At 53.8% G+C, this 25960-nt stretch overlaps 51 non-coding genes across 51 annotated transcripts; 11 read left to right on the top strand and 40 right to left on the bottom strand.

The window, feature by feature from the left end:
- Nucleotides 1-3712: 3712 nt before the first annotated feature.
- Trnag-ucc (transfer RNA glycine (anticodon UCC)) lies at nucleotides 3713-3784 on the top strand. The gene has a single exon. It is a non-coding gene; the product is annotated as a tRNA-Gly (tRNA).
- A 596-nt stretch (nucleotides 3785-4380) lies between these two features.
- On the bottom strand, nucleotides 4381-4454 carry Trnai-aau (transfer RNA isoleucine (anticodon AAU)). Its single transcript has one exon. It is a non-coding gene; the product is annotated as a tRNA-Ile (tRNA).
- A 198-nt stretch (nucleotides 4455-4652) lies between these two features.
- Trnae-uuc (transfer RNA glutamic acid (anticodon UUC)) lies at nucleotides 4653-4724 on the bottom strand. The gene has a single exon. It is a non-coding gene; the product is annotated as a tRNA-Glu (tRNA).
- A 296-nt stretch (nucleotides 4725-5020) lies between these two features.
- Trnam-cau (transfer RNA methionine (anticodon CAU)) lies at nucleotides 5021-5093 on the bottom strand. The gene has a single exon. It is a non-coding gene; the product is annotated as a tRNA-Met (tRNA).
- Nucleotides 5094-5474: 381 nt separating this feature from the next.
- Trnag-gcc (transfer RNA glycine (anticodon GCC)) lies at nucleotides 5475-5545 on the bottom strand. The gene has a single exon. It is a non-coding gene; the product is annotated as a tRNA-Gly (tRNA).
- Nucleotides 5546-5886: 341 nt separating this feature from the next.
- On the top strand, nucleotides 5887-5958 carry Trnag-ucc (transfer RNA glycine (anticodon UCC)). The gene has a single exon. It is a non-coding gene; the product is annotated as a tRNA-Gly (tRNA).
- A 596-nt stretch (nucleotides 5959-6554) lies between these two features.
- Nucleotides 6555-6628, bottom strand: Trnai-aau (transfer RNA isoleucine (anticodon AAU)). The gene has a single exon. It is a non-coding gene; the product is annotated as a tRNA-Ile (tRNA).
- Nucleotides 6629-6826: 198 nt separating this feature from the next.
- Trnae-uuc (transfer RNA glutamic acid (anticodon UUC)) lies at nucleotides 6827-6898 on the bottom strand. Its single transcript has one exon. It is a non-coding gene; the product is annotated as a tRNA-Glu (tRNA).
- Nucleotides 6899-7194: 296 nt separating this feature from the next.
- Trnam-cau (transfer RNA methionine (anticodon CAU)) lies at nucleotides 7195-7267 on the bottom strand. Its single transcript has one exon. It is a non-coding gene; the product is annotated as a tRNA-Met (tRNA).
- Nucleotides 7268-7648: 381 nt separating this feature from the next.
- Nucleotides 7649-7719, bottom strand: Trnag-gcc (transfer RNA glycine (anticodon GCC)). Its single transcript has one exon. It is a non-coding gene; the product is annotated as a tRNA-Gly (tRNA).
- A 341-nt stretch (nucleotides 7720-8060) lies between these two features.
- Nucleotides 8061-8132, top strand: Trnag-ucc (transfer RNA glycine (anticodon UCC)). The gene has a single exon. It is a non-coding gene; the product is annotated as a tRNA-Gly (tRNA).
- Nucleotides 8133-8728: 596 nt separating this feature from the next.
- Nucleotides 8729-8802, bottom strand: Trnai-aau (transfer RNA isoleucine (anticodon AAU)). Its single transcript has one exon. It is a non-coding gene; the product is annotated as a tRNA-Ile (tRNA).
- Nucleotides 8803-9000: 198 nt separating this feature from the next.
- Trnae-uuc (transfer RNA glutamic acid (anticodon UUC)) lies at nucleotides 9001-9072 on the bottom strand. The gene has a single exon. It is a non-coding gene; the product is annotated as a tRNA-Glu (tRNA).
- Nucleotides 9073-9368: 296 nt separating this feature from the next.
- Trnam-cau (transfer RNA methionine (anticodon CAU)) lies at nucleotides 9369-9441 on the bottom strand. Its single transcript has one exon. It is a non-coding gene; the product is annotated as a tRNA-Met (tRNA).
- Nucleotides 9442-9822: 381 nt separating this feature from the next.
- On the bottom strand, nucleotides 9823-9893 carry Trnag-gcc (transfer RNA glycine (anticodon GCC)). The gene has a single exon. It is a non-coding gene; the product is annotated as a tRNA-Gly (tRNA).
- A 341-nt stretch (nucleotides 9894-10234) lies between these two features.
- On the top strand, nucleotides 10235-10306 carry Trnag-ucc (transfer RNA glycine (anticodon UCC)). Its single transcript has one exon. It is a non-coding gene; the product is annotated as a tRNA-Gly (tRNA).
- A 596-nt stretch (nucleotides 10307-10902) lies between these two features.
- Nucleotides 10903-10976, bottom strand: Trnai-aau (transfer RNA isoleucine (anticodon AAU)). The gene has a single exon. It is a non-coding gene; the product is annotated as a tRNA-Ile (tRNA).
- A 198-nt stretch (nucleotides 10977-11174) lies between these two features.
- Nucleotides 11175-11246, bottom strand: Trnae-uuc (transfer RNA glutamic acid (anticodon UUC)). Its single transcript has one exon. It is a non-coding gene; the product is annotated as a tRNA-Glu (tRNA).
- A 296-nt stretch (nucleotides 11247-11542) lies between these two features.
- Trnam-cau (transfer RNA methionine (anticodon CAU)) lies at nucleotides 11543-11615 on the bottom strand. The gene has a single exon. It is a non-coding gene; the product is annotated as a tRNA-Met (tRNA).
- A 381-nt stretch (nucleotides 11616-11996) lies between these two features.
- Trnag-gcc (transfer RNA glycine (anticodon GCC)) lies at nucleotides 11997-12067 on the bottom strand. Its single transcript has one exon. It is a non-coding gene; the product is annotated as a tRNA-Gly (tRNA).
- Nucleotides 12068-12408: 341 nt separating this feature from the next.
- Trnag-ucc (transfer RNA glycine (anticodon UCC)) lies at nucleotides 12409-12480 on the top strand. Its single transcript has one exon. It is a non-coding gene; the product is annotated as a tRNA-Gly (tRNA).
- Nucleotides 12481-13076: 596 nt separating this feature from the next.
- Trnai-aau (transfer RNA isoleucine (anticodon AAU)) lies at nucleotides 13077-13150 on the bottom strand. Its single transcript has one exon. It is a non-coding gene; the product is annotated as a tRNA-Ile (tRNA).
- A 198-nt stretch (nucleotides 13151-13348) lies between these two features.
- Trnae-uuc (transfer RNA glutamic acid (anticodon UUC)) lies at nucleotides 13349-13420 on the bottom strand. The gene has a single exon. It is a non-coding gene; the product is annotated as a tRNA-Glu (tRNA).
- A 296-nt stretch (nucleotides 13421-13716) lies between these two features.
- Trnam-cau (transfer RNA methionine (anticodon CAU)) lies at nucleotides 13717-13789 on the bottom strand. Its single transcript has one exon. It is a non-coding gene; the product is annotated as a tRNA-Met (tRNA).
- A 381-nt stretch (nucleotides 13790-14170) lies between these two features.
- Nucleotides 14171-14241, bottom strand: Trnag-gcc (transfer RNA glycine (anticodon GCC)). Its single transcript has one exon. It is a non-coding gene; the product is annotated as a tRNA-Gly (tRNA).
- Nucleotides 14242-14582: 341 nt separating this feature from the next.
- Trnag-ucc (transfer RNA glycine (anticodon UCC)) lies at nucleotides 14583-14654 on the top strand. The gene has a single exon. It is a non-coding gene; the product is annotated as a tRNA-Gly (tRNA).
- A 596-nt stretch (nucleotides 14655-15250) lies between these two features.
- Trnai-aau (transfer RNA isoleucine (anticodon AAU)) lies at nucleotides 15251-15324 on the bottom strand. The gene has a single exon. It is a non-coding gene; the product is annotated as a tRNA-Ile (tRNA).
- Nucleotides 15325-15522: 198 nt separating this feature from the next.
- On the bottom strand, nucleotides 15523-15594 carry Trnae-uuc (transfer RNA glutamic acid (anticodon UUC)). The gene has a single exon. It is a non-coding gene; the product is annotated as a tRNA-Glu (tRNA).
- A 296-nt stretch (nucleotides 15595-15890) lies between these two features.
- On the bottom strand, nucleotides 15891-15963 carry Trnam-cau (transfer RNA methionine (anticodon CAU)). The gene has a single exon. It is a non-coding gene; the product is annotated as a tRNA-Met (tRNA).
- A 381-nt stretch (nucleotides 15964-16344) lies between these two features.
- On the bottom strand, nucleotides 16345-16415 carry Trnag-gcc (transfer RNA glycine (anticodon GCC)). The gene has a single exon. It is a non-coding gene; the product is annotated as a tRNA-Gly (tRNA).
- Nucleotides 16416-16756: 341 nt separating this feature from the next.
- Nucleotides 16757-16828, top strand: Trnag-ucc (transfer RNA glycine (anticodon UCC)). The gene has a single exon. It is a non-coding gene; the product is annotated as a tRNA-Gly (tRNA).
- Nucleotides 16829-17424: 596 nt separating this feature from the next.
- On the bottom strand, nucleotides 17425-17498 carry Trnai-aau (transfer RNA isoleucine (anticodon AAU)). Its single transcript has one exon. It is a non-coding gene; the product is annotated as a tRNA-Ile (tRNA).
- Nucleotides 17499-17696: 198 nt separating this feature from the next.
- Trnae-uuc (transfer RNA glutamic acid (anticodon UUC)) lies at nucleotides 17697-17768 on the bottom strand. The gene has a single exon. It is a non-coding gene; the product is annotated as a tRNA-Glu (tRNA).
- Nucleotides 17769-18064: 296 nt separating this feature from the next.
- Nucleotides 18065-18137, bottom strand: Trnam-cau (transfer RNA methionine (anticodon CAU)). The gene has a single exon. It is a non-coding gene; the product is annotated as a tRNA-Met (tRNA).
- Nucleotides 18138-18518: 381 nt separating this feature from the next.
- On the bottom strand, nucleotides 18519-18589 carry Trnag-gcc (transfer RNA glycine (anticodon GCC)). The gene has a single exon. It is a non-coding gene; the product is annotated as a tRNA-Gly (tRNA).
- Nucleotides 18590-18930: 341 nt separating this feature from the next.
- Trnag-ucc (transfer RNA glycine (anticodon UCC)) lies at nucleotides 18931-19002 on the top strand. Its single transcript has one exon. It is a non-coding gene; the product is annotated as a tRNA-Gly (tRNA).
- Nucleotides 19003-19598: 596 nt separating this feature from the next.
- Trnai-aau (transfer RNA isoleucine (anticodon AAU)) lies at nucleotides 19599-19672 on the bottom strand. Its single transcript has one exon. It is a non-coding gene; the product is annotated as a tRNA-Ile (tRNA).
- Nucleotides 19673-19870: 198 nt separating this feature from the next.
- Trnae-uuc (transfer RNA glutamic acid (anticodon UUC)) lies at nucleotides 19871-19942 on the bottom strand. The gene has a single exon. It is a non-coding gene; the product is annotated as a tRNA-Glu (tRNA).
- Nucleotides 19943-20238: 296 nt separating this feature from the next.
- Trnam-cau (transfer RNA methionine (anticodon CAU)) lies at nucleotides 20239-20311 on the bottom strand. Its single transcript has one exon. It is a non-coding gene; the product is annotated as a tRNA-Met (tRNA).
- A 381-nt stretch (nucleotides 20312-20692) lies between these two features.
- Nucleotides 20693-20763, bottom strand: Trnag-gcc (transfer RNA glycine (anticodon GCC)). The gene has a single exon. It is a non-coding gene; the product is annotated as a tRNA-Gly (tRNA).
- Nucleotides 20764-21104: 341 nt separating this feature from the next.
- On the top strand, nucleotides 21105-21176 carry Trnag-ucc (transfer RNA glycine (anticodon UCC)). Its single transcript has one exon. It is a non-coding gene; the product is annotated as a tRNA-Gly (tRNA).
- A 586-nt stretch (nucleotides 21177-21762) lies between these two features.
- Nucleotides 21763-21836, bottom strand: Trnai-aau (transfer RNA isoleucine (anticodon AAU)). The gene has a single exon. It is a non-coding gene; the product is annotated as a tRNA-Ile (tRNA).
- A 198-nt stretch (nucleotides 21837-22034) lies between these two features.
- On the bottom strand, nucleotides 22035-22106 carry Trnae-uuc (transfer RNA glutamic acid (anticodon UUC)). The gene has a single exon. It is a non-coding gene; the product is annotated as a tRNA-Glu (tRNA).
- A 296-nt stretch (nucleotides 22107-22402) lies between these two features.
- On the bottom strand, nucleotides 22403-22475 carry Trnam-cau (transfer RNA methionine (anticodon CAU)). Its single transcript has one exon. It is a non-coding gene; the product is annotated as a tRNA-Met (tRNA).
- A 381-nt stretch (nucleotides 22476-22856) lies between these two features.
- Trnag-gcc (transfer RNA glycine (anticodon GCC)) lies at nucleotides 22857-22927 on the bottom strand. The gene has a single exon. It is a non-coding gene; the product is annotated as a tRNA-Gly (tRNA).
- Nucleotides 22928-23268: 341 nt separating this feature from the next.
- Trnag-ucc (transfer RNA glycine (anticodon UCC)) lies at nucleotides 23269-23340 on the top strand. Its single transcript has one exon. It is a non-coding gene; the product is annotated as a tRNA-Gly (tRNA).
- Nucleotides 23341-23926: 586 nt separating this feature from the next.
- Trnai-aau (transfer RNA isoleucine (anticodon AAU)) lies at nucleotides 23927-24000 on the bottom strand. The gene has a single exon. It is a non-coding gene; the product is annotated as a tRNA-Ile (tRNA).
- Nucleotides 24001-24198: 198 nt separating this feature from the next.
- On the bottom strand, nucleotides 24199-24270 carry Trnae-uuc (transfer RNA glutamic acid (anticodon UUC)). Its single transcript has one exon. It is a non-coding gene; the product is annotated as a tRNA-Glu (tRNA).
- A 296-nt stretch (nucleotides 24271-24566) lies between these two features.
- Nucleotides 24567-24639, bottom strand: Trnam-cau (transfer RNA methionine (anticodon CAU)). The gene has a single exon. It is a non-coding gene; the product is annotated as a tRNA-Met (tRNA).
- Nucleotides 24640-25020: 381 nt separating this feature from the next.
- On the bottom strand, nucleotides 25021-25091 carry Trnag-gcc (transfer RNA glycine (anticodon GCC)). Its single transcript has one exon. It is a non-coding gene; the product is annotated as a tRNA-Gly (tRNA).
- Nucleotides 25092-25432: 341 nt separating this feature from the next.
- On the top strand, nucleotides 25433-25504 carry Trnag-ucc (transfer RNA glycine (anticodon UCC)). The gene has a single exon. It is a non-coding gene; the product is annotated as a tRNA-Gly (tRNA).
- Nucleotides 25505-25960: the final 456 nt, after the last annotated feature.

The raw sequence follows: 25960 nt of genomic DNA, 5'->3' as shown, positions 1-25960 counted from the left end.
TCGTGATAGGGATGGGCGCCGACTGCCAACCATTGATTACAATTATTGAAGTCGCCGACGTTAAAAGATTCCTTAAAGCGGTGAGAAAGTGGCCGCCGAACCCCAGTTTTGTCATTACGGAGAAAAGATAATCGTGTCCGATACGGTCAAATGCATTGGCAAAGTCGATGGAGAGAATTCCAGCGGACAGGCCGTTTATGGACGCGTACGCGACCACGTCTCGATATGAAGCAACCGCATGAAAGATGCTGCGACGTTTCACACCACACGACTGGAACGGACTGATGACCTTGTCCATGACCACACTGAGTTTCGTTGCAAGGCACCGCGCTGCCAGTTTATAATCTGCATTTAAAAGTGTGATAGGGCGTAGCGCCTCAACACGGCATGCTGTCGGTGTCTTTGGAATCAAAATAATACGCCCTTCAACAAACTTCGAAGGGACCGCAGCACCACGAACAATTTCATTTATCATGGTCGTCAATGTCTCACCGAAAATATCCCAATAAGCCAGGTAAAATTCTACTGGAAGGCCATCGGGACCTGGAGACTTCCCCCGACGACACGAGCGCAACACATCTTTCACATCGGCCAGTGACATCATCTCATCCAGTGACTGTCGGTCAGAGTCGGAGATGACAGGATCCAATTCATCTAACAGAAACGAAAGTGCTACATCGTCGACAGCGATCCGTCCGAACAATCTCTTAAAATGGTCGGAGACATGGGGAACGATCTCATGCTTCGCCGTGAGACGAGCACCAGTGTCCGTGATGAGAGCGGTAATTACTTTCCTCCGCGCCAACCGTTTCTCGCGTGCCAAGTGGTAAAGCGTTGGCACCTCTTCAAGTGTTGCACACAGCGGTCGGCTCCGGATCAGAAGTCCTTTCGCCTTTTGGAGTTGAAGATTGAGTATCTTATTTTGAATCCTACGTAAACGTGCGCGTAAGTTTTGACCAGGCGCCACGGGTGCATCCAGCGCATCTTGTAGGCACTGCTGATAAAAGGCAATGGTGCGCCTCTCCCAAAACGACACCTCCCTTGCATACCGCATCGCAACATTGCGCAACTGCGGTTTGGCTAAGTCGACCCACCAATGTAAGACTGAGGCATAACTTCCCCGTTTTTCAAAACAAAGCTGCCACATATTTTGAATCTCGCAACGTAAACCGGCGGCAGAGAGATGACGGGTATTGAGTTTCCAAACACGGCAAGGTGGAGCCTGCCTATTGGTCTGTAGGTGCATGTCACACACAACTCCGCAGTGATCACTAAAAGCGACGGGATGTACCGCTACTCTCTGAAGACAGGATTGAAGTGGCCGCGATACATAAATTCGATCAAGTCTGCTGGCACCGTTCTGATAAAAATGTGTGTACTGCGTTGTGACAGGATGAAAATGTCGCCAAACATCGATCAGATCATTGGTCACAATTAGTTGCGAAAGTTCCGGGCACATGGTAGCCGTTGGAAATTGATCGACAGCGGCAGTAACACAGTTAAAGTCACCGCCGACTATTACATTGCGGGATGACGCAAAGAACGGAACTACATCTTGGTTAAAAAACACAGATCGAGCACGTTTGTGGTCGGTGCCACTCGGCGCGTATACATTAAGAAAGGTGACATCCTGGATCGTACATGTAAGGAGGCGGCCATTCGGTAAAGATTGAACGTCAGTTGGTTGCAATCCTTTTTTATAAAGAACGGCGGTGCCACAAGTACCGTCAACATTTATGTTATAGATGACATCATAACCAGGAACGTTATCGAATCGCTTAACTGTAACTTCTTGCAGCAATGCAATGTCATAGCCTCCCAAAGTTAAAAAGTCAATAAAACATGCAATCTTGTGCGCAGCTAGTATGCGATTGACATTTAGTGATAAAACTGAGAAAATCTTTAGATGTTGACGAGCGGCGGCCATTTAAAACACAGACATTCAAATATTAGCAAGAAATAGGAGAAACGAAAGCTGCATGTTGCGTTTGAAGCATGCTAATATATTGCCAAGAAGCGCTGCAATTTATCACGTAACACGTGGACAATACAGTGTAGAAAATATCCTTCATCGTGCAGGAACTGCAGAACAGAAGTCTCATGTGAAATGTGCACGAACTGCAGCGGGTCCGCCTAAAAGCCGCTAGTGGGCTCCAGGGTCGTCCTCCTCCTGCTTCCACCAGGGCGTCTCCGCTGGTCGGTCGGTCTGCTGGTCGCGACCGCTAGCGGAGTCTGTGGACGTGGCTCCTTTCGCCTGTGTTGTCACTGTACCGGCGGCCGACGTCACCGAATGCCTGCGCGTGCGCTGGGGGACCTGCTCGCTACTTTGCTCGCTTTTGCGCTTCGCAGCATGCGCACCCTGTTCGCGTGCCGTATTCAGGAGAACCTTGAGCTGTGCTGTTTGTTCCCTTATACGCTCCTGGCGCCCAGTGCTTTCAGAGGAAGGGGGGCACGATGTCTGAACCTCACTCTCACTGCCACTCTCTGATACAGGGCTGCACGGCATATCATCAGACTGCTGACTCCTAGTACCCTTATTTTTATTTTTCTTCGTACGCCCTTTCCTCGGTGCGAGGGGTACCTCTTCAGGTGGAGGAGGCGGGGGTAAGGTGATGTCCATCGCTTCCGGAATAGCAACTGGTGAATGCTCCGAAACATCTGGGATCTCCGGAGTAACTGCATCCGACGCTACAACAGCCGAGGACAAAATGGGAGCGTCTTCCATCCGGTCCTGTGGTGCCTCGACGGTAACAGTCACCTCACTTGGCACGTCCTCAGCACGAATGGGGTCGGCTTGTCGGGGTTGTGGTACGGTGCCCGCTACGATTTCACTCATTAGTGGCACAAAGTGGCCGCCGGTAGCCGCCGCGTCACTACGTGGGAGCTGCACGGGTCTTCGACGGGTACAGTCTGCACGTAAATGCTCAGTGGAATGACAAATTGAGCACGTGGGTGGCTGGCCGATATAACTCACTTGAGCTCTACAGCCCGCAATCATTACATAAGATGGAATGTGTCTCTTTAAATCAATGCGGACACTACGTACGCCACTATTAACCTGGTACCTGTACGCACTAGACCACTTTTCATTAACAACCGACAACACTACGCCGTACTGAGTTAGAGCACGTGCAATTAAATCGTTACCACATTCAGGAGGCACATTAAATACTCGGACCGTCCTAACGCCATGACCCGAGGGCACAATTTGAACATCACTGACTGTGCCATTGATATGCCTAAATTTACGCACGCCGCCAAATTTCTCTACAAACTTTTCACAGTTGTCACCGGAAAAGAACTTCAAAAATAGCGAATATTGCGCAAAATCCAATTGAAATGTGTCTACTAGATCTTCCGGGATTTTCAAATCTTCAAATATAAATTCGTGGATTTCAAACGCGGTGGGCCGCAAAGCATTTCTATCGAACACAAACTGTGCAGTGTTTGTCCTAGTAATTGCCGACATGGTACTCACGTTGATTAAACTTGAACACGTGGACCTCGAAACACTCGCTGAGCGCCGCCCCGCGATGTAAACAAAGCCGCAACCGCTCCGCCGCTCCGCGCGATGTGCGCGGATATGCTGTCCGAATGCGTCTGGATGTGCTCCCCTAGCCTACCTCGAAATGCGCCTGCCAGGTACCACCACCTTCGGCCGCTGCCGACAGGCGGGAAGCCGACACAGTGCGGCGCCGGGGCGCTCGCTTGTGCGGTGGTGGTGTAATGGTCAGCATAGTTGCCTTCCAAGCAGTTGATCCGGGTTCGATTCCCGGCCACCGCAGCAGGCTTTTAATTTCGCGTTTGAGTACTTTTGCCACGCGCCTTGAAATTAATGTTTTTTTCCCCTCCCTGTTACTCGCTGCAGACCAGCCTGTAGTGTGTCTCGACTTGTCTCGACTTTGCTCGGCTGACGCGAGAGCTGACGCTCTCAAATCGGCCTATATCAAAACAACAAGCACGAGAAACGACTGAGAGAGGTAAGGAGAGGCGAGGCGATGGACACACGGCACGCCCCTTCATTTCACGGTGGCGTCTCCATGACTGAATCGGGCTGTGGCTCCGAAAACAAAGGAGAAAGAAAAATACGAAGTAAAACTGCCAACAGTACCCTGTGTTCCGATGCACTCACCCGCCCAAGTACTGACAAGGGCCAAAGTTGTTACGCATCGGCAATCGGACATTTCCTTTCATTTTCTCTTTATCGGTTGAGAACCAGTGTATTGAGCACACTATGGCCATTGGCGAGTGAATGCTGTAGCGCTTCCCGACAGGTCGGGTTCGGAACCTCTGTCAACTTCCACGCAGGGTGATGATCTTTTGGTCATCACACTCGCCAGCTGAAATCGGCGCTGCCTTTTCGTAGTAGTAAAAGCGTAGCGGCCCGTGGGGGGATCGAACCCACGACCTTCGCGTTATTAGCACGACGCTCTAACCAACTGAGCTAACGGGCCTCGACAGATGCAGTTGCTCAGCCCTACGCTGGAACCGTGTGGCATGAAGCCATACACCATTTCTATGGCAGTCGTGTGTCTGCTTCCCTCGTCTATATCCTGCTGACTGTCACGAAGCAGTAGCTATATTGCTCGCAGGACGGGAAACGGCAGCTCTGACAGCTCAAACTCGTCACGATTAGTGTGGAAAAAATTCCGTTCCGGTACCGGGAATCGAACCCGGGCCTCCTGGGTGAAAGCCAGGTATCCTAGCCACTAGACCACACCGGATGTGTGCATTTCTTCGACGGTTCGGACGGCCCCTTGGCCCATTTCGTGCCGATTCCCGCGTCGGCGCCCATCTCTCTTTGCGAGCATCTTTGCGCATGCTGACTGGCAAGGCGCGCACCTCAAACGTCTCAGAGCAATGCTTTTGGCTTCATGCTCTGCTGGGAGAAGAGGAAAAGGGAAGCTGTAAGTAGCAATAACAGGAAGTAAACATTTTCCCGCTGAAGCGTTGTGGATAACAAACAAGAAATAAATTGGGGTCCTAGCAACAGCACCACCATCAGTCACAGAAAATTAAATGCCCCGGGTGAGGATCGAACTCACGACCTTAAGATTATGAGACTTACGCGCTGCCTACTGCGCTACCGAGGCACCGGTGAACCCTTTGTCCTGGAAGCTGGGTAAGTACCACACCCAATGTTAGACGTGAAGACACTGTACTTCCTGGATAACGTGTTCTGTTTGCTACACGTGCATTGCCGGCCCAGTTGATTGCGGTGTTGCTGCAGCTTTTGCAACGATAGGCAGCACTCCTTGTCGTTAAAGTTCAGTGCCTCGGAGGCACCTGGACACAGCAACTTGTGAGGCCAGGCCGACGCTAGTCTGTAGAACATGATGCGAGCGTCCCAGTGGGGACCCGCTAGTGCTGCGTTCTCGGTTCTTCTCAAAGGAATCCAGCTATACATTCTTGTGGATCGTGCATGTAAAGCGCGCAAGCCACACGGCAGCATTACCGCGGGAAAAGCAAAATGAAGCATCGGCCGGGAATCGAACCCGGGCCGCCCGCGTGGCAGGCGAGCATTCTACCACTGAACCACCGATGCTCGGGCCGGTAGCAACTTCGCGCTGCTTCCCGAGCAGTTGTCTTGAGGGAAAGTGGGACTGTCGTCAAGCGCCATAGCATTCTGTCGAGAAGATGCTGCAGACGCTGAACCCTGCACTGTACTGCTTAAAATCGCCGCCAGAACGCGGTCCTCTGGGTACTCTTGCGTCGCCGGAGCCGACTCTTGCCAAAGGATGCGAAATGTGCGCGGATATGCTGTCCGAATGCGTCTGGATGTGCTCCCCTAGCCTACCTCGAAATGCGCCTGCCAGGTACCACCACCTTCGGCCGCTGCCGACAGGCGGGAAGCCGACACAGTGCGGCGCCGGGGCGCTCGCTTGTGCGGTGGTGGTGTAATGGTCAGCATAGTTGCCTTCCAAGCAGTTGATCCGGGTTCGATTCCCGGCCACCGCAGCAGGCTTTTAATTTCGCGTTTGAGTACTTTTGCCACGCGCCTTGAAATTAATGTTTTTTTCCCCTCCCTGTTACTCGCTGCAGACCAGCCTGTAGTGTGTCTCGACTTGTCTCGACTTTGCTCGGCTGACGCGAGAGCTGACGCTCTCAAATCGGCCTATATCAAAACAACAAGCACGAGAAACGACTGAGAGAGGTAAGGAGAGGCGAGGCGATGGACACACGGCACGCCCCTTCATTTCACGGTGGCGTCTCCATGACTGAATCGGGCTGTGGCTCAGAAAACAAAGGAGAAAGAAAAATACGAAGTAAAACTGCCAACAGTACCCTGTGTTCCGATGCACTCACCCGCCCAAGTACTGACAAGGGCCAAAGTTGTTACGCATCGGCAATCGGACATTTCCTTTCATTTTCTCTTTATCGGTTGAGAACCAGTGTATTGAGCACACTATGGCCATTGGCGAGTGAATGCTGTAGCGCTTCCCGACAGGTCGGGTTCGGAACCTCTGTCAACTTCCACGCAGGGTGATGATCTTTTGGTCATCACACTCGCCAGCTGAAATCGGCGCTGCCTTTTCGTAGTAGTAAAAGCGTAGCGGCCCGTGGGGGGATCGAACCCACGACCTTCGCGTTATTAGCACGACGCTCTAACCAACTGAGCTAACGGGCCTCGACAGATGCAGTTGCTCAGCCCTACGCTGGAACCGTGTGGCATGAAGCCATACACCATTTCTATGGCAGTCGTGTGTCTGCTTCCCTCGTCTATATCCTGCTGACTGTCACGAAGCAGTAGCTATATTGCTCGCAGGACGGGAAACGGCAGCTCTGACAGCTCAAACTCGTCACGATTAGTGTGGAAAAAATTCCGTTCCGGTACCGGGAATCGAACCCGGGCCTCCTGGGTGAAAGCCAGGTATCCTAGCCACTAGACCACACCGGATGTGTGCATTTCTTCGACGGTTCGGACGGCCCCTTGGCCCATTTCGTGCCGATTCCCGCGTCGGCGCCCATCTCTCTTTGCGAGCATCTTTGCGCATGCTGACTGGCAAGGCGCGCACCTCAAACGTCTCAGAGCAATGCTTTTGGCTTCATGCTCTGCTGGGAGAAGAGGAAAAGGGAAGCTGTAAGTAGCAATAACAGGAAGTAAACATTTTCCCGCTGAAGCGTTGTGGATAACAAACAAGAAATAAATTGGGGTCCTAGCAACAGCACCACCATCAGTCACAGAAAATTAAATGCCCCGGGTGAGGATCGAACTCACGACCTTAAGATTATGAGACTTACGCGCTGCCTACTGCGCTACCGAGGCACCGGTGAACCGTTTGTCCTGGAAGCTGGGTAAGTACCACACCCAATGTTAGACGTGAAGACACTGTACTTCCTGGATAACGTGTTCTGTTTGCTACACGTGCATTGCCGGCCCAGTTGATTGCGGTGTTGCTGCAGCTTTTGCAACGATAGGCAGCACTCCTTGTCGTTAAAGTTCAGTGCCTCGGAGGCACCTGGACACAGCAACTTGTGAGGCCAGGCCGACGCTAGTCTGTAGAACATGATGCGAGCGTCCCAGTGGGGACCCGCTAGTGCTGCGTTCTCGGTTCTTCTCAAAGGAATCCAGCTATACATTCTTGTGGATCGTGCATGTAAAGCGCGCAAGCCACACGGCAGCATTACCGCGGGAAAAGCAAAATGAAGCATCGGCCGGGAATCGAACCCGGGCCGCCCGCGTGGCAGGCGAGCATTCTACCACTGAACCACCGATGCTCCGGCCGGTAGCAACTTCGCGCTGCTTCCCGAGCAGTTGTCTTGAGGGAAAGTGGGACTGTCGTCAAGCGCCATAGCATTCTGTCGAGAAGATGCTGCAGACGCTGAACCCTGCACTGTACTGCTTAAAATCGCCGCCAGAACGCGGTCCTCTGGGTACTCTTGCGTCGCCGGAGCCGACTCTTGCCAAAGGATGCGAAATGTGCGCGGATATGCTGTCCGAATGCGTCTGGATGTGCTCCCCTAGCCTACCTCGAAATGCGCCTGCCAGGTACCACCACCTTCGGCCGCTGCCGACAGGCGGGAAGCCGACACAGTGCGGCGCCGGGGCGCTCGCTTGTGCGGTGGTGGTGTAATGGTCAGCATAGTTGCCTTCCAAGCAGTTGATCCGGGTTCGATTCCCGGCCACCGCAGCAGGCTTTTAATTTCGCGTTTGAGTACTTTTGCCACGCGCCTTGAAATTAATGTTTTTTTCCCCTCCCTGTTACTCGCTGCAGACCAGCCTGTAGTGTGTCTCGACTTGTCTCGACTTTGCTCGGCTGACGCGAGAGCTGACGCTCTCAAATCGGCCTATATCAAAACAACAAGCACGAGAAACGACTGAGAGAGGTAAGGAGAGGCGAGGCGATGGACACACGGCACGCCCCTTCATTTCACGGTGGCGTCTCCATGACTGAATCGGGCTGTGGCTCCGAAAACAAAGGAGAAAGAAAAATACGAAGTAAAACTGCCAACAGTACCCTGTGTTCCGATGCACTCACCCGCCCAAGTACTGACAAGGGCCAAAGTTGTTACGCATCGGCAATCGGACATTTCCTTTCATTTTCTCTTTATCGGTTGAGAACCAGTGTATTGAGCACACTATGGCCATTGGCGAGTGAATGCTGTAGCGCTTCCCGACAGGTCGGGTTCGGAACCTCTGTCAACTTCCACGCAGGGTGATGATCTTTTGGTCATCACACTCGCCAGCTGAAATCGGCGCTGCCTTTTCGTAGTAGTAAAAGCGTAGCGGCCCGTGGGGGGATCGAACCCACGACCTTCGCGTTATTAGCACGACGCTCTAACCAACTGAGCTAACGGGCCTCGACAGATGCAGTTGCTCAGCCCTACGCTGGAACCGTGTGGCATGAAGCCATACACAATTTCTATGGCAGTCGTGTGTCTGCTTCCCTCGTCTATATCCTGCTGACTGTCACGAAGCAGTAGCTATATTGCTCGCAGGACGGGAAACGGCAGCTCTGACAGCTCAAACTCGTCACGATTAGTGTGGAAAAAATTCCGTTCCGGTACCGGGAATCGAACCCGGGCCTCCTGGGTGAAAGCCAGGTATCCTAGCCACTAGACCACACCGGATGTGTGCATTTCTTCGACGGTTCGGACGGCCCCTTGGCCCATTTCGTGCCGATTCCCGCGTCGGCGCCCATCTCTCTTTGCGAGCATCTTTGCGCATGCTGACTGGCAAGGCGCGCACCTCAAACGTCTCAGAGCAATGCTTTTGGCTTCATGCTCTGCTGGGAGAAGAGGAAAAGGGAAGCTGTAAGTAGCAATAACAGGAAGTAAACATTTTCCCGCTGAAGCGTTGTGGATAACAAACAAGAAATAAATTGGGGTCCTAGCAACAGCACCACCATCAGTCACAGAAAATTAAATGCCCCGGGTGAGGATCGAACTCACGACCTTAAGATTATGAGACTTACGCGCTGCCTACTGCGCTACCGAGGCACCGGTGAACCGTTTGTCCTGGAAGCTGGGTAAGTACCACACCCAATGTTAGACGTGAAGACACTGTACTTCCTGGATAACGTGTTCTGTTTGCTACACGTGCATTGCCGGCCCAGTTGATTGCGGTGTTGCTGCAGCTTTTGCAACGATAGGCAGCACTCCTTGTCGTTAAAGTTCAGTGCCTCGGAGGCACCTGGACACAGCAACTTGTGAGGCCAGGCCGACGCTAGTCTGTAGAACATGATGCGAGCGTCCCAGTGGGGACCCGCTAGTGCTGCGTTCTCGGTTCTTCTCAAAGGAATCCAGCTATACATTCTTGTGGATCGTGCATGTAAAGCGCGCAAGCCACACGGCAGCATTACCGCGGGAAAAGCAAAATGAAGCATCGGCCGGGAATCGAACCCGGGCCGCCCGCGTGGCAGGCGAGCATTCTACCACTGAACCACCGATGCTCGGGCCGGTAGCAACTTCGCGCTGCTTCCCGAGCAGTTGTCTTGAGGGAAAGTGGGACTGTCGTCAAGCGCCATAGCATTCTGTCGAGAAGATGCTGCAGACGCTGAACCCTGCACTGTACTGCTTAAAATCGCCGCCAGAACGCGGTCCTCTGGGTACTCTTGCGTCGCCGGAGCCGACTCTTGCCAAAGGATGCGAAATGTGCGCGGATATGCTGTCCGAATGCGTCTGGATGTGCTCCCCTAGCCTACCTCGAAATGCGCCTGCCAGGTACCACCACCTTCGGCCGCTGCCGACAGGCGGGAAGCCGACACAGTGCGGCGCCGGGGCGCTCGCTTGTGCGGTGGTGGTGTAATGGTCAGCATAGTTGCCTTCCAAGCAGTTGATCCGGGTTCGATTCCCGGCCACCGCAGCAGGCTTTTAATTTCGCGTTTGAGTACTTTTGCCACGCGCCTTGAAATTAATGTTTTTTTCCCCTCCCTGTTACTCGCTGCAGACCAGCCTGTAGTGTGTCTCGACTTGTCTCGACTTTGCTCGGCTGACGCGAGAGCTGACGCTCTCAAATCGGCCTATATCAAAACAACAAGCACGAGAAACGACTGAGAGAGGTAAGGAGAGGCGAGGCGATGGACACACGGCACGCCCCTTCATTTCACGGTGGCGTCTCCATGACTGAATCGGGCTGTGGCTCAGAAAACAAAGGAGAAAGAAAAATACGAAGTAAAACTGCCAACAGTACCCTGTGTTCCGATGCACTCACCCGCCCAAGTACTGACAAGGGCCAAAGTTGTTACGCATCGGCAATCGGACATTTCCTTTCATTTTCTCTTTATCGGTTGAGAACCAGTGTATTGAGCACACTATGGCCATTGGCGAGTGAATGCTGTAGCGCTTCCCGACAGGTCGGGTTCGGAACCTCTGTCAACTTCCACGCAGGGTGATGATCTTTTGGTCATCACACTCGCCAGCTGAAATCGGCGCTGCCTTTTCGTAGTAGTAAAAGCGTAGCGGCCCGTGGGGGGATCGAACCCACGACCTTCGCGTTATTAGCACGACGCTCTAACCAACTGAGCTAACGGGCCTCGACAGATGCAGTTGCTCAGCCCTACGCTGGAACCGTGTGGCATGAAGCCATACACCATTTCTATGGCAGTCGTGTGTCTGCTTCCCTCGTCTATATCCTGCTGACTGTCACGAAGCAGTAGCTATATTGCTCGCAGGACGGGAAACGGCAGCTCTGACAGCTCAAACTCGTCACGATTAGTGTGGAAAAAATTCCGTTCCGGTACCGGGAATCGAACCCGGGCCTCCTGGGTGAAAGCCAGGTATCCTAGCCACTAGACCACACCGGATGTGTGCATTTCTTCGACGGTTCGGACGGCCCCTTGGCCCATTTCGTGCCGATTCCCGCGTCGGCGCCCATCTCTCTTTGCGAGCATCTTTGCGCATGCTGACTGGCAAGGCGCGCACCTCAAACGTCTCAGAGCAATGCTTTTGGCTTCATGCTCTGCTGGGAGAAGAGGAAAAGGGAAGCTGTAAGTAGCAATAACAGGAAGTAAACATTTTCCCGCTGAAGCGTTGTGGATAACAAACAAGAAATAAATTGGGGTCCTAGCAACAGCACCACCATCAGTCACAGAAAATTAAATGCCCCGGGTGAGGATCGAACTCACGACCTTAAGATTATGAGACTTACGCGCTGCCTACTGCGCTACCGAGGCACCGGTGAACCGTTTGTCCTGGAAGCTGGGTAAGTACCACACCCAATGTTAGACGTGAAGACACTGTACTTCCTGGATAACGTGTTCTGTTTGCTACACGTGCATTGCCGGCCCAGTTGATTGCGGTGTTGCTGCAGCTTTTGCAACGATAGGCAGCACTCCTTGTCGTTAAAGTTCAGTGCCTCGGAGGCACCTGGACACAGCAACTTGTGAGGCCAGGCCGACGCTAGTCTGTAGAACATGATGCGAGCGTCCCAGTGGGGACCCGCTAGTGCTGCGTTCTCGGTTCTTCTCAAAGGAATCCAGCTATACATTCTTGTGGATCGTGCATGTAAAGCGCGCAAGCCACACGGCAGCATTACCGCGGGAAAAGCAAAATGAAGCATCGGCCGGGAATCGAACCCGGGCCGCCCGCGTGGCAGGCGAGCATTCTACCACTGAACCACCGATGCTCCGGCCGGTAGCAACTTCGCGCTGCTTCCCGAGCAGTTGTCTTGAGGGAAAGTGGGACTGTCGTCAAGCGCCATAGCATTCTGTCGAGAAGATGCTGCAGACGCTGAACCCTGCACTGTACTGCTTAAAATCGCCGCCAGAACGCGGTCCTCTGGGTACTCTTGCGTCGCCGGAGCCGACTCTTGCCAAAGGATGCGAAATGTGCGCGGATATGCTGTCCGAATGCGTCTGGATGTGCTCCCCTAGCCTACCTCGAAATGCGCCTGCCAGGTACCACCACCTTCGGCCGCTGCCGACAGGCGGGAAGCCGACACAGTGCGGCGCCGGGGCGCTCGCTTGTGCGGTGGTGGTGTAATGGTCAGCATAGTTGCCTTCCAAGCAGTTGATCCGGGTTCGATTCCCGGCCACCGCAGCAGGCTTTTAATTTCGCGTTTGAGTACTTTTGCCACGCGCCTTGAAATTAATGTTTTTTTCCCCTCCCTGTTACTCGCTGCAGACCAGCCTGTAGTGTGTCTCGACTTGTCTCGACTTTGCTCGGCTGACGCGAGAGCTGACGCTCTCAAATCGGCCTATATCAAAACAACAAGCACGAGAAACGACTGAGAGAGGTAAGGAGAGGCGAGGCGATGGACACACGGCACGCCCCTTCATTTCACGGTGGCGTCTCCATGACTGAATCGGGCTGTGGCTCCGAAAACAAAGGAGAAAGAAAAATACGAAGTAAAACTGCCAACAGTACCCTGTGTTCCGATGCACTCACCCGCCCAAGTACTGACAAGGGCCAAAGTTGTTACGCATCGGCAATCGGACATTTCCTTTCATTTTCTCTTTATCGGTTGAGAACCAGTGTATTGAGCACACTATGGCCATTGGCGAGTGAATGCTGTAGCGCTTCCCGACAGGTCGGGTTCGGAACCTCTGTCAACTTCCACGCAGGGTGATGATCTTTTGGTCATCACACTCGCCAGCTGAAATCGGCGCTGCCTTTTCGTAGTAGTAAAAGCGTAGCGGCCCGTGGGGGGATCGAACCCACGACCTTCGCGTTATTAGCACGACGCTCTAACCAACTGAGCTAACGGGCCTCGACAGATGCAGTTGCTCAGCCCTACGCTGGAACCGTGTGGCATGAAGCCATACACAATTTCTATGGCAGTCGTGTGTCTGCTTCCCTCGTCTATATCCTGCTGACTGTCACGAAGCAGTAGCTATATTGCTCGCAGGACGGGAAACGGCAGCTCTGACAGCTCAAACTCGTCACGATTAGTGTGGAAAAAATTCCGTTCCGGTACCGGGAATCGAACCCGGGCCTCCTGGGTGAAAGCCAGGTATCCTAGCCACTAGACCACACCGGATGTGTGCATTTCTTCGACGGTTCGGACGGCCCCTTGGCCCATTTCGTGCCGATTCCCGCGTCGGCGCCCATCTCTCTTTGCGAGCATCTTTGCGCATGCTGACTGGCAAGGCGCGCACCTCAAACGTCTCAGAGCAATGCTTTTGGCTTCATGCTCTGCTGGGAGAAGAGGAAAAGGGAAGCTGTAAGTAGCAATAACAGGAAGTAAACATTTTCCCGCTGAAGCGTTGTGGATAACAAACAAGAAATAAATTGGGGTCCTAGCAACAGCACCACCATCAGTCACAGAAAATTAAATGCCCCGGGTGAGGATCGAACTCACGACCTTAAGATTATGAGACTTACGCGCTGCCTACTGCGCTACCGAGGCACCGGTGAACCGTTTGTCCTGGAAGCTGGGTAAGTACCACACCCAATGTTAGACGTGAAGACACTGTACTTCCTGGATAACGTGTTCTGTTTGCTACACGTGCATTGCCGGCCCAGTTGATTGCGGTGTTGCTGCAGCTTTTGCAACGATAGGCAGCACTCCTTGTCGTTAAAGTTCAGTGCCTCGGAGGCACCTGGACACAGCAACTTGTGAGGCCAGGCCGACGCTAGTCTGTAGAACATGATGCGAGCGTCCCAGTGGGGACCCGCTAGTGCTGCGTTCTCGGTTCTTCTCAAAGGAATCCAGCTATACATTCTTGTGGATCGTGCATGTAAAGCGCGCAAGCCACACGGCAGCATTACCGCGGGAAAAGCAAAATGAAGCATCGGCCGGGAATCGAACCCGGGCCGCCCGCGTGGCAGGCGAGCATTCTACCACTGAACCACCGATGCTCGGGCCGGTAGCAACTTCGCGCTGCTTCCCGAGCAGTTGTCTTGAGGGAAAGTGGGACTGTCGTCAAGCGCCATAGCATTCTGTCGAGAAGATGCTGCAGACGCTGAACCCTGCACTGTACTGCTTAAAATCGCCGCCAGAACGCGGTCCTCTGGGTACTCTTGCGTCGCCGGAGCCGACTCTTGCCAAAGGATGCGAAATGTGCGCGGATATGCTGTCCGAATGCGTCTGGATGTGCTCCCCTAGCCTACCTCGAAATGCGCCTGCCAGGTACCACCACCTTCGGCCGCTGCCGACAGGCGGGAAGCCGACACAGTGCGGCGCCGGGGCGCTCGCTTGTGCGGTGGTGGTGTAATGGTCAGCATAGTTGCCTTCCAAGCAGTTGATCCGGGTTCGATTCCCGGCCACCGCAGCAGGCTTTTAATTTCGCGTTTGAGTACTTTTGCCACGCGCCTTGAAATTAATGTTTTTTTCCCCTCCCTGTTACTCGCTGCAGACCAGCCTGTAGTGTGTCTCGACTTGTCTCGACTTTGCTCGGCTGACGCGAGAGCTGACGCTCTCAAATCGGCCTATATCAAAACAACAAGCACGAGAAACGACTGAGAGAGGTAAGGAGAGGCGAGGCGATGGACACACGGCACGCCCCTTCATTTCACGGTGGCGTCTCCATGACTGAATCGGGCTGTGGCTCAGAAAACAAAGGAGAAAGAAAAATACGAAGTAAAACTGCCAACAGTACCCTGTGTTCCGATGCACTCACCCGCCCAAGTACTGACAAGGGCCAAAGTTGTTACGCATCGGCAATCGGACATTTCCTTTCATTTTCTCTTTATCGGTTGAGAACCAGTGTATTGAGCACACTATGGCCATTGGCGAGTGAATGCTGTAGCGCTTCCCGACAGGTCGGGTTCGGAACCTCTGTCAACTTCCACGCAGGGTGATGATCTTTTGGTCATCACACTCGCCAGCTGAAATCGGCGCTGCCTTTTCGTAGTAGTAAAAGCGTAGCGGCCCGTGGGGGGATCGAACCCACGACCTTCGCGTTATTAGCACGACGCTCTAACCAACTGAGCTAACGGGCCTCGACAGATGCAGTTGCTCAGCCCTACGCTGGAACCGTGTGGCATGAAGCCATACACCATTTCTATGGCAGTCGTGTGTCTGCTTCCCTCGTCTATATCCTGCTGACTGTCACGAAGCAGTAGCTATATTGCTCGCAGGACGGGAAACGGCAGCTCTGACAGCTCAAACTCGTCACGATTAGTGTGGAAAAAATTCCGTTCCGGTACCGGGAATCGAACCCGGGCCTCCTGGGTGAAAGCCAGGTATCCTAGCCACTAGACCACACCGGATGTGTGCATTTCTTCGACGGTTCGGACGGCCCCTTGGCCCATTTCGTGCCGATTCCCGCGTCGGCGCCCATCTCTCTTTGCGAGCATCTTTGCGCATGCTGACTGGCAAGGCGCGCACCTCAAACGTCTCAGAGCAATGCTTTTGGCTTCATGCTCTGCTGGGAGAAGAGGAAAAGGGAAGCTGTAAGTAGCAATAACAGGAAGTAAACATTTTCCCGCTGAAGCGTTGTGGATAACAAACAAGAAATAAATTGGGGTCCTAGCAACAGCACCACCATCAGTCACAGAAAATTAAATGCCCCGGGTGAGGATCGAACTCACGACCTTAAGATTATGAGACTTACGCGCTGCCTACTGCGCTACCGAAGCACCGGTGAACCGTTTGTCCTGGAAGCTGGGTAAGTACCACACCCAATGTTAGACGTGAAGACACTGTACTTCCTGGATAACGTGTTCTGTTTGCTACACGTGCATTGCCGGCCCAGTTGATTGCGGTGTTGCTGCAGCTTTTGCAACGATAGGCAGCACTCCTTGTCGTTAAAGTTCAGTGCCTCGGAGGCACCTGGACACAGCAACTTGTGAGGCCAGGCCGACGCTAGTCTGTAGAACATGATGCGAGCGTCCCAGTGGGGACCCGCTAGTGCTGCGTTCTCGGTTCTTCTCAAAGGAATCCAGCTATACATTCTTGTGGATCGTGCATGTAAAGCGCGCAAGCCACACGGCAGCATTACCGCGGGAAAAGCAAAATGATGCATCGGCCGGGAATCGAACCCGGGCCGCCCGCGTGGCAGGCGAGCATTCTACCACTGAACCACCGATGCTCCGGCCGGTAGCAACTTCGCGCTGCTTCCCGAGCAGTTGTCTTGAGGGAAAGTGGGACTGTCGTCAAGCGCCATAGCATTCTGTCGAGAAGATGCTGCAGACGCTGAACCCTGCACTGTACTGCTTAAAATCGCCGCCAGAACGCGGTCCTCTGGGTACTCTTGCGTCGCCGGAGCCGACTCTTGCCAAAGGATGCGAAATGTGCGCGGATATGCTGTCCGAATGCGTCTGGATGTGCTCCCCTAGCCTACCTCGAAATGCGCCTGCCAGGTACCACCACCTTCGGCCGCTGCCGACAGGCGGGAAGCCGACACAGTGCGGCGCCGGGGCGCTCGCTTGTGCGGTGGTGGTGTAATGGTCAGCATAGTTGCCTTCCAAGCAGTTGATCCGGGTTCGATTCCCGGCCACCGCAGCAGGCTTTTAATTTCGCGTTTGAGTACTTTTGCCACGCGCCTTGAAATTAATGTTTTTTTCCCCTCCCTGTTACTCGCTGCAGACCAGCCTGTAGTGTGTCTCGACTTGTCTCGACTTTGCTCGGCTGACGCGAGAGCTGACGCTCTCAAATCGGCCTATATCAAAACAACAAGCACGAGAAACGACTGAGAGAGGTAAGGAGAGGCGAGGCGATGGACACACGGCACGCCCCTTCATTTCACGGTGGCGTCTCCATGACTGAATCGGGCTGTGGCTCCGAAAACAAAGGAGAAAGAAAAATACGAAGTAAAACTGCCAACAGTACCCTGTGTTCCGATGCACTCACCCGCCCAAGTACTGACAAGGGCCAAAGTTGTTACGCATCGGCAATCGGACATTTCCTTTCATTTTCTCTTTATCGGTTGAGAACCAGTGTATTGAGCACACTATGGCCATTGGCGAGTGAATGCTGTAGCGCTTCCCGACAGGTCGGGTTCGGAACCTCTGTCAACTTCCACGCAGGGTGATGATCTTTTGGTCATCACACTCGCCAGCTGAAATCGGCGCTGCCTTTTCGTAGTAGTAAAAGCGTAGCGGCCCGTGGGGGGATCGAACCCACGACCTTCGCGTTATTAGCACGACGCTCTAACCAACTGAGCTAACGGGCCTCGACAGATGCAGTTGCTCAGCCCTACGCTGGAACCGTGTGGCATGAAGCCATACACCATTTCTATGGCAGTCGTGTGTCTGCTTCCCTCGTCTATATCCTGCTGACTGTCACGAAGCAGTAGCTATATTGCTCGCAGGACGGGAAACGGCAGCTCTGACAGCTCAAACTCGTCACGATTAGTGTGGAAAAAATTCCGTTCCGGTACCGGGAATCGAAACCGGGCCTCCTGGGTGAAAGCCAGGAATCCTAGCCACTAGACCACACCGGATGTGTGCATTTCTTCGACGGTTCGGACGGCCCCTTGGCCCATTTCGTGCCGATTCCCGCGTCGGCGCCCATCTCTCTTTGCGAGCATCTTTGCGCATGCTGACTGGCAAGGCGCGCACCTCAAACGTCTCAGAGCAATGCTTTTGGCTTCATGCTCTGCTGGGAGAAGAGGAAAAGGGAAGCTGTAAGTAGCAATAACAGGAAGTAAACATTTTCCCGCTGAAGCGTTGTGGATAACAAACAAGAAATAAATTGGGGTCCTAGCAACAGCACCACCATCAGTCACAGAAAATTAAATGCCCCAGGTGAGGATCGATCTCACGACCTTAATATTATGAGACTTACGCGCTGCCTACTGCGCTACCGAGGCACCGGTGAACCGTTTGTCCTGGAAGCTGGGTAAGTACCACACCCAATGTTAGACGTGAAGACACTGTACTTCCTGGATAACGTGTTCTGTTTGCTACACGTGCATTGCCGGCCCAGTTGATTGCGGTGTTGCTGCAGCTTTTGCAACGATAGGCAGCACTCCTTGTCGTTAAAGTTCAGTGCCTCGGAGGCACCTGGACACAGCAACTTGTGAGGCCAGGCCGACGCTAGTCTGTAGAACATGATGCGAGCGTCCCAGTGGGGACCCGCTAGTGCTGCGTTCTCGGTTCTTCTCAAAGGAATCCAGCTATACATTCTTGTGGATCGTGCATGTAAAGCGCGCAAGCCACACGGCAGCATTACCGCGGGAAAAGCAAAATGATGCATCGGCCGGGAATCGAACCCGGGCCGCCCGCGTGGCAGGCGAGCATTCTACCACTGAACCACCGATGCTCCGGCCGGTAGCAACTTCGCGCTGCTTCCCGAGCAGTTGTCTTGAGGGAAAGTGGGACTGTCGTCAAGCGCCATAGCATTCTGTCGAGAAGATGCTGCAGACGCTGAACCCTGCACTGTACTGCTTAAAATCGCCGCCAGAACGCGGTCCTCTGGGTACTCTTGCGTCGCCGGAGCCGACTCTTGCCAAAGGATGCGAAATGTGCGCGGATATGCTGTCCGAATGCGTCTGGATGTGCTCCCCTAGCCTACCTCGAAATGCGCCTGCCAGGTACCACCACCTTCGGCCGCTGCCGACAGGCGGGAAGCCGACACAGTGCGGCGCCGGGGCGCTCGCTTGTGCGGTGGTGGTGTAATGGTCAGCATAGTTGCCTTCCAAGCAGTTGATCCGAGTTCGATTCCCGGCCACCGCAGCAGGCTTTTAATTTCGCGTTTGAGTACTTTTGCCACGCGCCTTGAAATTAATGTTTTTTTCCCCTCCCTGTTACTCGCTGCAGACCAGCCTGTAGTGTGTCTCGACTTGTCTCGACTTTGCTCGGCTGACGCGAGAGCTGACGCTCTCAAATCGGCCTATATCAAAACAACAAGCACGAGAAACGACTGAGAGAGGTAAGGAGAGGCGAGGCGATGGACACACGGCACGCCCCTTCATTTCACGGTGGCGTCTCCATGACTGAATCGGGCTGTGGCTCCGAAAACAAAGGAGAAAGAAAAATACGAAGTAAAACTGCCAACAGTACCCTGTGTTCCGATGCACTCACCCGCCCAAGTACTGACAAGGGCCAAAGTTGTTACGCATCGGCAATCGGACATTTCCTTTCATTTTCTCTTTATCGGTTGAGAACCAGTGTATTGAGCACACTATGGCCATTGGCGAGTGAATGCTGTAGCGCTTCCCGACAGGTCGGGTTCGGAACCTCTGTCAACTTCCACGCAGGGTGATGATCTTTTGGTCATCACACTCGCCAGCTGAAATCGGCGCTGCCTTTTCGTAGTAGTAAAAGCGTAGCGGCCCGTGGGGGGATCGAACCCACGACCTTCGCGTTATTAGCACGACGCTCTAACCAACTGAGCTAACGGGCCTCGACAGATGCAGTTGCTCAGCCCTACGCTGGAACCGTGTGGCATGAAGCCATACACCATTTCTATGGCAGTCGTGTGTCTGCTTCCCTCGTCTATATCCTGCTGACTGTCACGAAGCAGTAGCTATATTGCTCGCAGGACGGGAAACGGCAGCTCTGACAGCTCAAACTCGTCACGTTTAGTGTGGAAAAAATTCCGTTCCGGTACCGGGAATCGAACCCGGGCCTCCTGGGTGAAAGCCAGGTATCCTAGCCACTAGACCACACCGGATGTGTGCATTTCTTCGACGGTTCGGACGGCCCCTTGGCCCATTTCGTGCCGATTCCCGCGTCGGCGCCCATCTCTCTTTGCGAGCATCTTTGCGCATGCTGACTGGCAAGGCGCGCACCTCAAACGTCTCAGAGCAATGCTTTTGGCTTCATGCTCTGCTGGGAGAAGAGGAAAAGGGAAGCTGTAAGTAGCAATAACAGGAAGTAAACATTTTCCCGCTGAAGCGTTGTGGATAACAAACAAGAAATAAATTGGGGTCCTAGCAACAGCACCACCATCAGTCACAGAAAATTAAATGCCCCGGGTGAGGATCGAACTCACGACCTTAAGATTATGAGACTTACGCGCTGCCTACTGCGCTACCGAGGCACCGGTGAACCGTTTGTCCTGGAAGCTGGGTAAGTACCACACACAATGTTAGACGTGAAGACACTGTACTTCCTGGATAACGTGTTCTGTTTGCTACACGTGCATTGCCGGCCCAGTTGATTGCGGTGTTGCTGCAGCTTTTGCAACGATAGGCAGCACTCCTTGTCGTTAAAGTTCAGTGCCTCGGAGGCACCTGGACACAGCAACTTGTGAGGCCAGGCCGACGCTAGTCTGTAGAACATGATGCGAGCGTCCCAGTGGGGACCCGCTAGTGCTGCGTTCTCGGTTCTTCTCAAAGGAATCCAGCTATACATTCTTGTGGATCGTGCATGTAAAGCGCGCAAGCCACACGGCAGCATTACCGCGGGAAAAGCAAAATGATGCATCGGCCGGGAATCGAACCCGGGCCGCCCGCGTGGCAGGCGAGCATTCTACCACTGAACCACCGATGCTCCGGCCGGTAGCAACTTCGCGCTGCTTCCCGAGCAGTTGTCTTGAGGGAAAGTGGGACTGTCGTCAAGCGCCATAGCATTCTGTCGAGAAGATGCTGCAGACGCTGAACCCTGCACTGTACTGCTTAAAATCGCCGCCAGAACGCGGTCCTCTGGGTACTCTTGCGTCGCCGGAGCCGACTCTTGCCAAAGGATGCGAAATGTGCGCGGATATGCTGTCCGAATGCGTCTGGATGTGCTCCCCTAGCCTACCTCGAAATGCGCCTGCCAGGTACCACCACCTTCGGCCGCTGCCGACAGGCGGGAAGCCGACACAGTGCGGCGCCGGGGCGCTCGCTTGTGCGGTGGTGGTGTAATGGTCAGCATAGTTGCCTTCCAAGCAGTTGATCCGGGTTCGATTCCCGGCCACCGCAGCAGGCTTTTAATTTCGCGTTTGAGTACTTTTGCCACGCGCCTTGAAATTAATGTTTTTTTCCCCTCCCTGTTACTCGCTGCAGACCAGCCTGTAGTGTGTCTCGACTTGTCTCGGCTGACGCGAGAGCTGACGCTCTCAAATCGGCCTATATCAAAACAACAAGCACGAGAAACGACTGAGAGAGGTAAGGAGAGGCGAGGCGATGGACACACGGCACGCCCCTTCATTTCACGGTGGCGTCTCCATGACTGAATCGGGCTGTGGCTCCGAAAACAAAGGAGAAAGAAAAATACGAAGTAAAACTGCCAACAGTACCCTGTGTTCCGATGCACTCACCCGCCCAAGTACTGACAAGGGCCAAAGTTGTTACGCATCGGCAATCGGACATTTCCTTTCATTTTCTCTTTATCGGTTGAGAACCAGTGTATTGAGCACACTATGGCCATTGGCGAGTGAATGCTGTAGCGCTTCCCGACAGGTCGGGTTCGGAACCTCTGTCAACTTCCACGCAGGGTGATGATCTTTTGGTCATCACACTCGCCAGCTGAAATCGGCGCTGCCTTTTCGTAGTAGTAAAAGCGTAGCGGCCCGTGGGGGGATCGAACCCACGACCTTCGCGTTATTAGCACGACGCTCTAACCAACTGAGCTAACGGGCCTCGACAGATGCAGTTGCTCAGCCCTACGCTGGAACCGTGTGGCATGAAGCCATACACCATTTCTATGGCAGTCGTGTGTCTGCTTCCCTCGTCTATATCCTGCTGACTGTCACGAAGCAGTAGCTATATTGCTCGCAGGACGGGAAACGGCAGCTCTGACAGCTCAAACTCGTCACGATTAGTGTGGAAAAAATTCCGTTCCGGTACCGGGAATCGAACCCGGGCCTCCTGGGTGAAAGCCAGGAATCCTAGCCACTAGACCACACCGGATGTGTGCATTTCTTCGACGGTTCGGACGGCCCCTTGGCCCATTTCGTGCCGATTCCCGCGTCGGCGCCCATCTCTCTTTGCGAGCATCTTTGCGCATGCTGACTGGCAAGGCGCGCACCTCAAACGTCTCAGAGCAATGCTTTTGGCTTCATGCTCTGCTGGGAGAAGAGGAAAAGGGAAGCTGTAAGTAGCAATAACAGGAAGTAAACATTTTCCCGCTGAAGCGTTGTGGATAACAAACAAGAAATAAATTGGGGTCCTAGCAACAGCACCACCATCAGTCACAGAAAATTAAATGCCCCAGGTGAGGATCGATCTCACGACCTTAATATTATGAGACTTACGCGCTGCCTACTGCGCTACCGAGGCACCGGTGAACCGTTTGTCCTGGAAGCTGGGTAAGTACCACACCCAATGTTAGACGTGAAGACACTGTACTTCCTGGATAACGTGTTCTGTTTGCTACACGTGCATTGCCGGCCCAGTTGATTGCGGTGTTGCTGCAGCTTTTGCAACGATAGGCAGCACTCCTTGTCGTTAAAGTTCAGTGCCTCGGAGGCACCTGGACACAGCAACTTGTGAGGCCAGGCCGACGCTAGTCTGTAGAACATGATGCGAGCGTCCCAGTGGGGACCCGCTAGTGCTGCGTTCTCGGTTCTTCTCAAAGGAATCCAGCTATACATTCTTGTGGATCGTGCATGTAAAGCGCGCAAGCCACACGGCAGCATTACCGCGGGAAAAGCAAAATGATGCATCGGCCGGGAATCGAACCCGGGCCGCCCGCGTGGCAGGCGAGCATTCTACCACTGAACCACCGATGCTCCGGCCGGTAGCAACTTCGCGCTGCTTCCCGAGCAGTTGTCTTGAGGGAAAGTGGGACTGTCGTCAAGCGCCATAGCATTCTGTCGAGAAGATGCTGCAGACGCTGAACCCTGCACTGTACTGCTTAAAATCGCCGCCAGAACGCGGTCCTCTGGGTACTCTTGCGTCGCCGGAGCCGACTCTTGCCAAAGGATGCGAAATGTGCGCGGATATGCTGTCCGAATGCGTCTGGATGTGCTCCCCTAGCCTACCTCGAAATGCGCCTGCCAGGTACCACCACCTTCGGCCGCTGCCGACAGGCGGGAAGCCGACACAGTGCGGCGCCGGGGCGCTCGCTTGTGCGGTGGTGGTGTAATGGTCAGCATAGTTGCCTTCCAAGCAGTTGATCCGGGTTCGATTCCCGGCCACCGCAGCAGGCTTTTAATTTCGCGTTTGAGTACTTTTGCCACGCGCCTTGAAATTAATGTTTTTTTCCCCTCCCTGTTACTCGCTGCAGACCAGCCTGTAGTGTGTCTCGACTTGTCTCGGCTGACGCGAGAGCTGACGCTCTCAAATCGGCCTATATCAAAACAACAAGCACGAGAAACGACTGAGAGAGGTAAGGAGAGGCGAGGCGATGGACACACGGCACGCCCCTTCATTTCACGGTGGCGTCTCCATGACTGAATCGGGCTGTGGCTCCGAAAACAAAGGAGAAAGAAAAATACGAAGTAAAACTGCCAACAGTACCCTGTGTTCCGATGCACTCACCCGCCCAAGTACTGACAAGGGCCAAAGTTGTTACGCATCGGCAATCGGACATTTCCTTTCATTTTCTCTTTATCGGTTGAGAACCAGTGTATTGAGCACACTATGGCCATTGGCGAGTGAATGCTGTAGCGCTTCCCGACAGGTCGGGTTCGGAACCTCTGTCAACTTCCACGCAGGGTGATGATCTTTTGGTCATCACACTCGCCAGCTGAAATCGGCGCTGCCTTTTCGTAGTAGTAAAAGCGTAGCGGCCCGTGGGGGGATCGAACCCACGACCTTCGCGTTATTAGCACGACGCTCTAACCAACTGAGCTAACGGGCCTCGACAGATGCAGTTGCTCAGCCCTACGCTGGAACCGTGTGGCATGAAGCCATACACCATTTCTATGGCAGTCGTGTGTCTGCTTCCCTCGTCTATATCCTGCTGACTGTCACGAAGCAGTAGCTATATTGCTCGCAGGACGGGAAACGGCAGCTCTGACAGCTCAAACTCGTCACGATTAGTGTGGAAAAAATTCCGTTCCGGTACCGGGAATCGAAACCGGGCCTCCTGGGTGAAAGCCAGGAATCCTAGCCACTAGACCACACCGGATGTGTGCATTTCTTCGACGGTTCGGACGGCCCCTTGGCCCATTTCGTGCCGATTCCCGCGTCGGCGCCCATCTCTCTTTGCGAGCATCTTTGCGCATGCTGACTGGCAAGGCGCGCACCTCAAACGTCTCAGAGCAATGCTTTTGGCTTCATGCTCTGCTGGGAGAAGAGGAAAAGGGAAGCTGTAAGTAGCAATAACAGGAAGTAAACATTTTCCCGCTGAAGCGTTGTGGATAACAAACAAGAAATAAATTGGGGTCCTAGCAACAGCACCACCATCAGTCACAGAAAATTAAATGCCCCATGTGAGGATCGATCTCACGACCTTAAGATTATGAGACTTACGCGCTGCCTACTGCGCTACCGAGGCACCGGTGAACCGTTTGTCCTGGAAGCTGGGTAAGTACCACACCCAATGTTAGACGTGAAGACACTGTACTTCCTGGATAACGTGTTCTGTTTGCTACACGTGCATTGCCGGCCCAGTTGATTGCGGTGTTGCTGCAGCTTTTGCAACGATAGGCAGCACTCCTTGTCGTTAAAGTTCAGTGCCTCGGAGGCACCTGGACACAGCAACTTGTGAGGCCAGGCCGACGCTAGTCTGTAGAACATGATGCGAGCGTCCCAGTGGGGACCCGCTAGTGCTGCGTTCTCGGTTCTTCTCAAAGGAATCCAGCTATACATTCTTGTGGATCGTGCATGTAAAGCGCGCAAGCCACACGGCAGCATTACCGCGGGAAAAGCAAAATGATGCATCGGCCGGGAATCGAACCCGGGCCGCCCGCGTGGCAGGCGAGCATTCTACCACTGAACCACCGATGCTCCGGCCGGTAGCAACTTCGCGCTGCTTCCCGAGCAGTTGTCTTGAGGGAAAGTGGGACTGTCGTCAAGCGCCATAGCATTCTGTCGAGAAGATGCTGCAGACGCTGAACCCTGCACTGTACTGCTTAAAATCGCCGCCAGAACGCGGTCCTCTGGGTACTCTTGCGTCGCCGGAGCCGACTCTTGCCAAAGGATGCGAAATGTGCGCGGATATGCTGTCCGAATGCGTCTGGATGTGCTCCCCTAGCCTACCTCGAAATGCGCCTGCCAGGTACCACCACCTTCGGCCGCTGCCGACAGGCGGGAAGCCGACACAGTGCGGCGCCGGGGCGCTCGCTTGTGCGGTGGTGGTGTAATGGTCAGCATAGTTGCCTTCCAAGCAGTTGATCCGGGTTCGATTCCCGGCCACCGCAGCAGGCTTTTAATTTCGCGTTTGAGTACTTTTGCCACGCGCCTTGAAATTAATGTTTTTTTCCCCTCCCTGTTACTCGCTGCAGACCAGCCTGTAGTGTGTCTCGACTTGTCTCGACTTTGCTCGGCTGACGCGAGAGCTGACGCTCTCAAATCGGCCTATATCAAAACAACAAGCACGAGAAACGACTGAGAGAGGTAAGGAGAGGCGAGGCGATGGACACACGGCACGCCCCTTCATTTCACGGTGGCGTCTCCATGACTGAATCGGGCTGTGGCTCCGAAAACAAAGGAGAAAGAAAAATACGAAGTAAAACTGCCAACAGTACCCTGTGTTCCGATGCACTCACCCGCCCAAGTACTGACAAGGGCCAAAGTTGTTACGCATCGGCAATCGGACATTTCCTTTCATTTTCTCTTTATCGGTTGAGAACCAGTGTATTGAGCACACTATGGCC

The sequence above is a fragment of the Schistocerca gregaria genome, chromosome 2, assembly GCF_023897955.1.
Source record: "Schistocerca gregaria isolate iqSchGreg1 chromosome 2, iqSchGreg1.2, whole genome shotgun sequence".
In the NCBI taxonomy this organism is placed as follows: Eukaryota; Metazoa; Arthropoda; class Insecta; order Orthoptera; family Acrididae; genus Schistocerca; species Schistocerca gregaria.
Note: the sequence above shows the minus strand (reverse complement) of the source record. Positions and strands in the feature narration are given on the sequence as shown.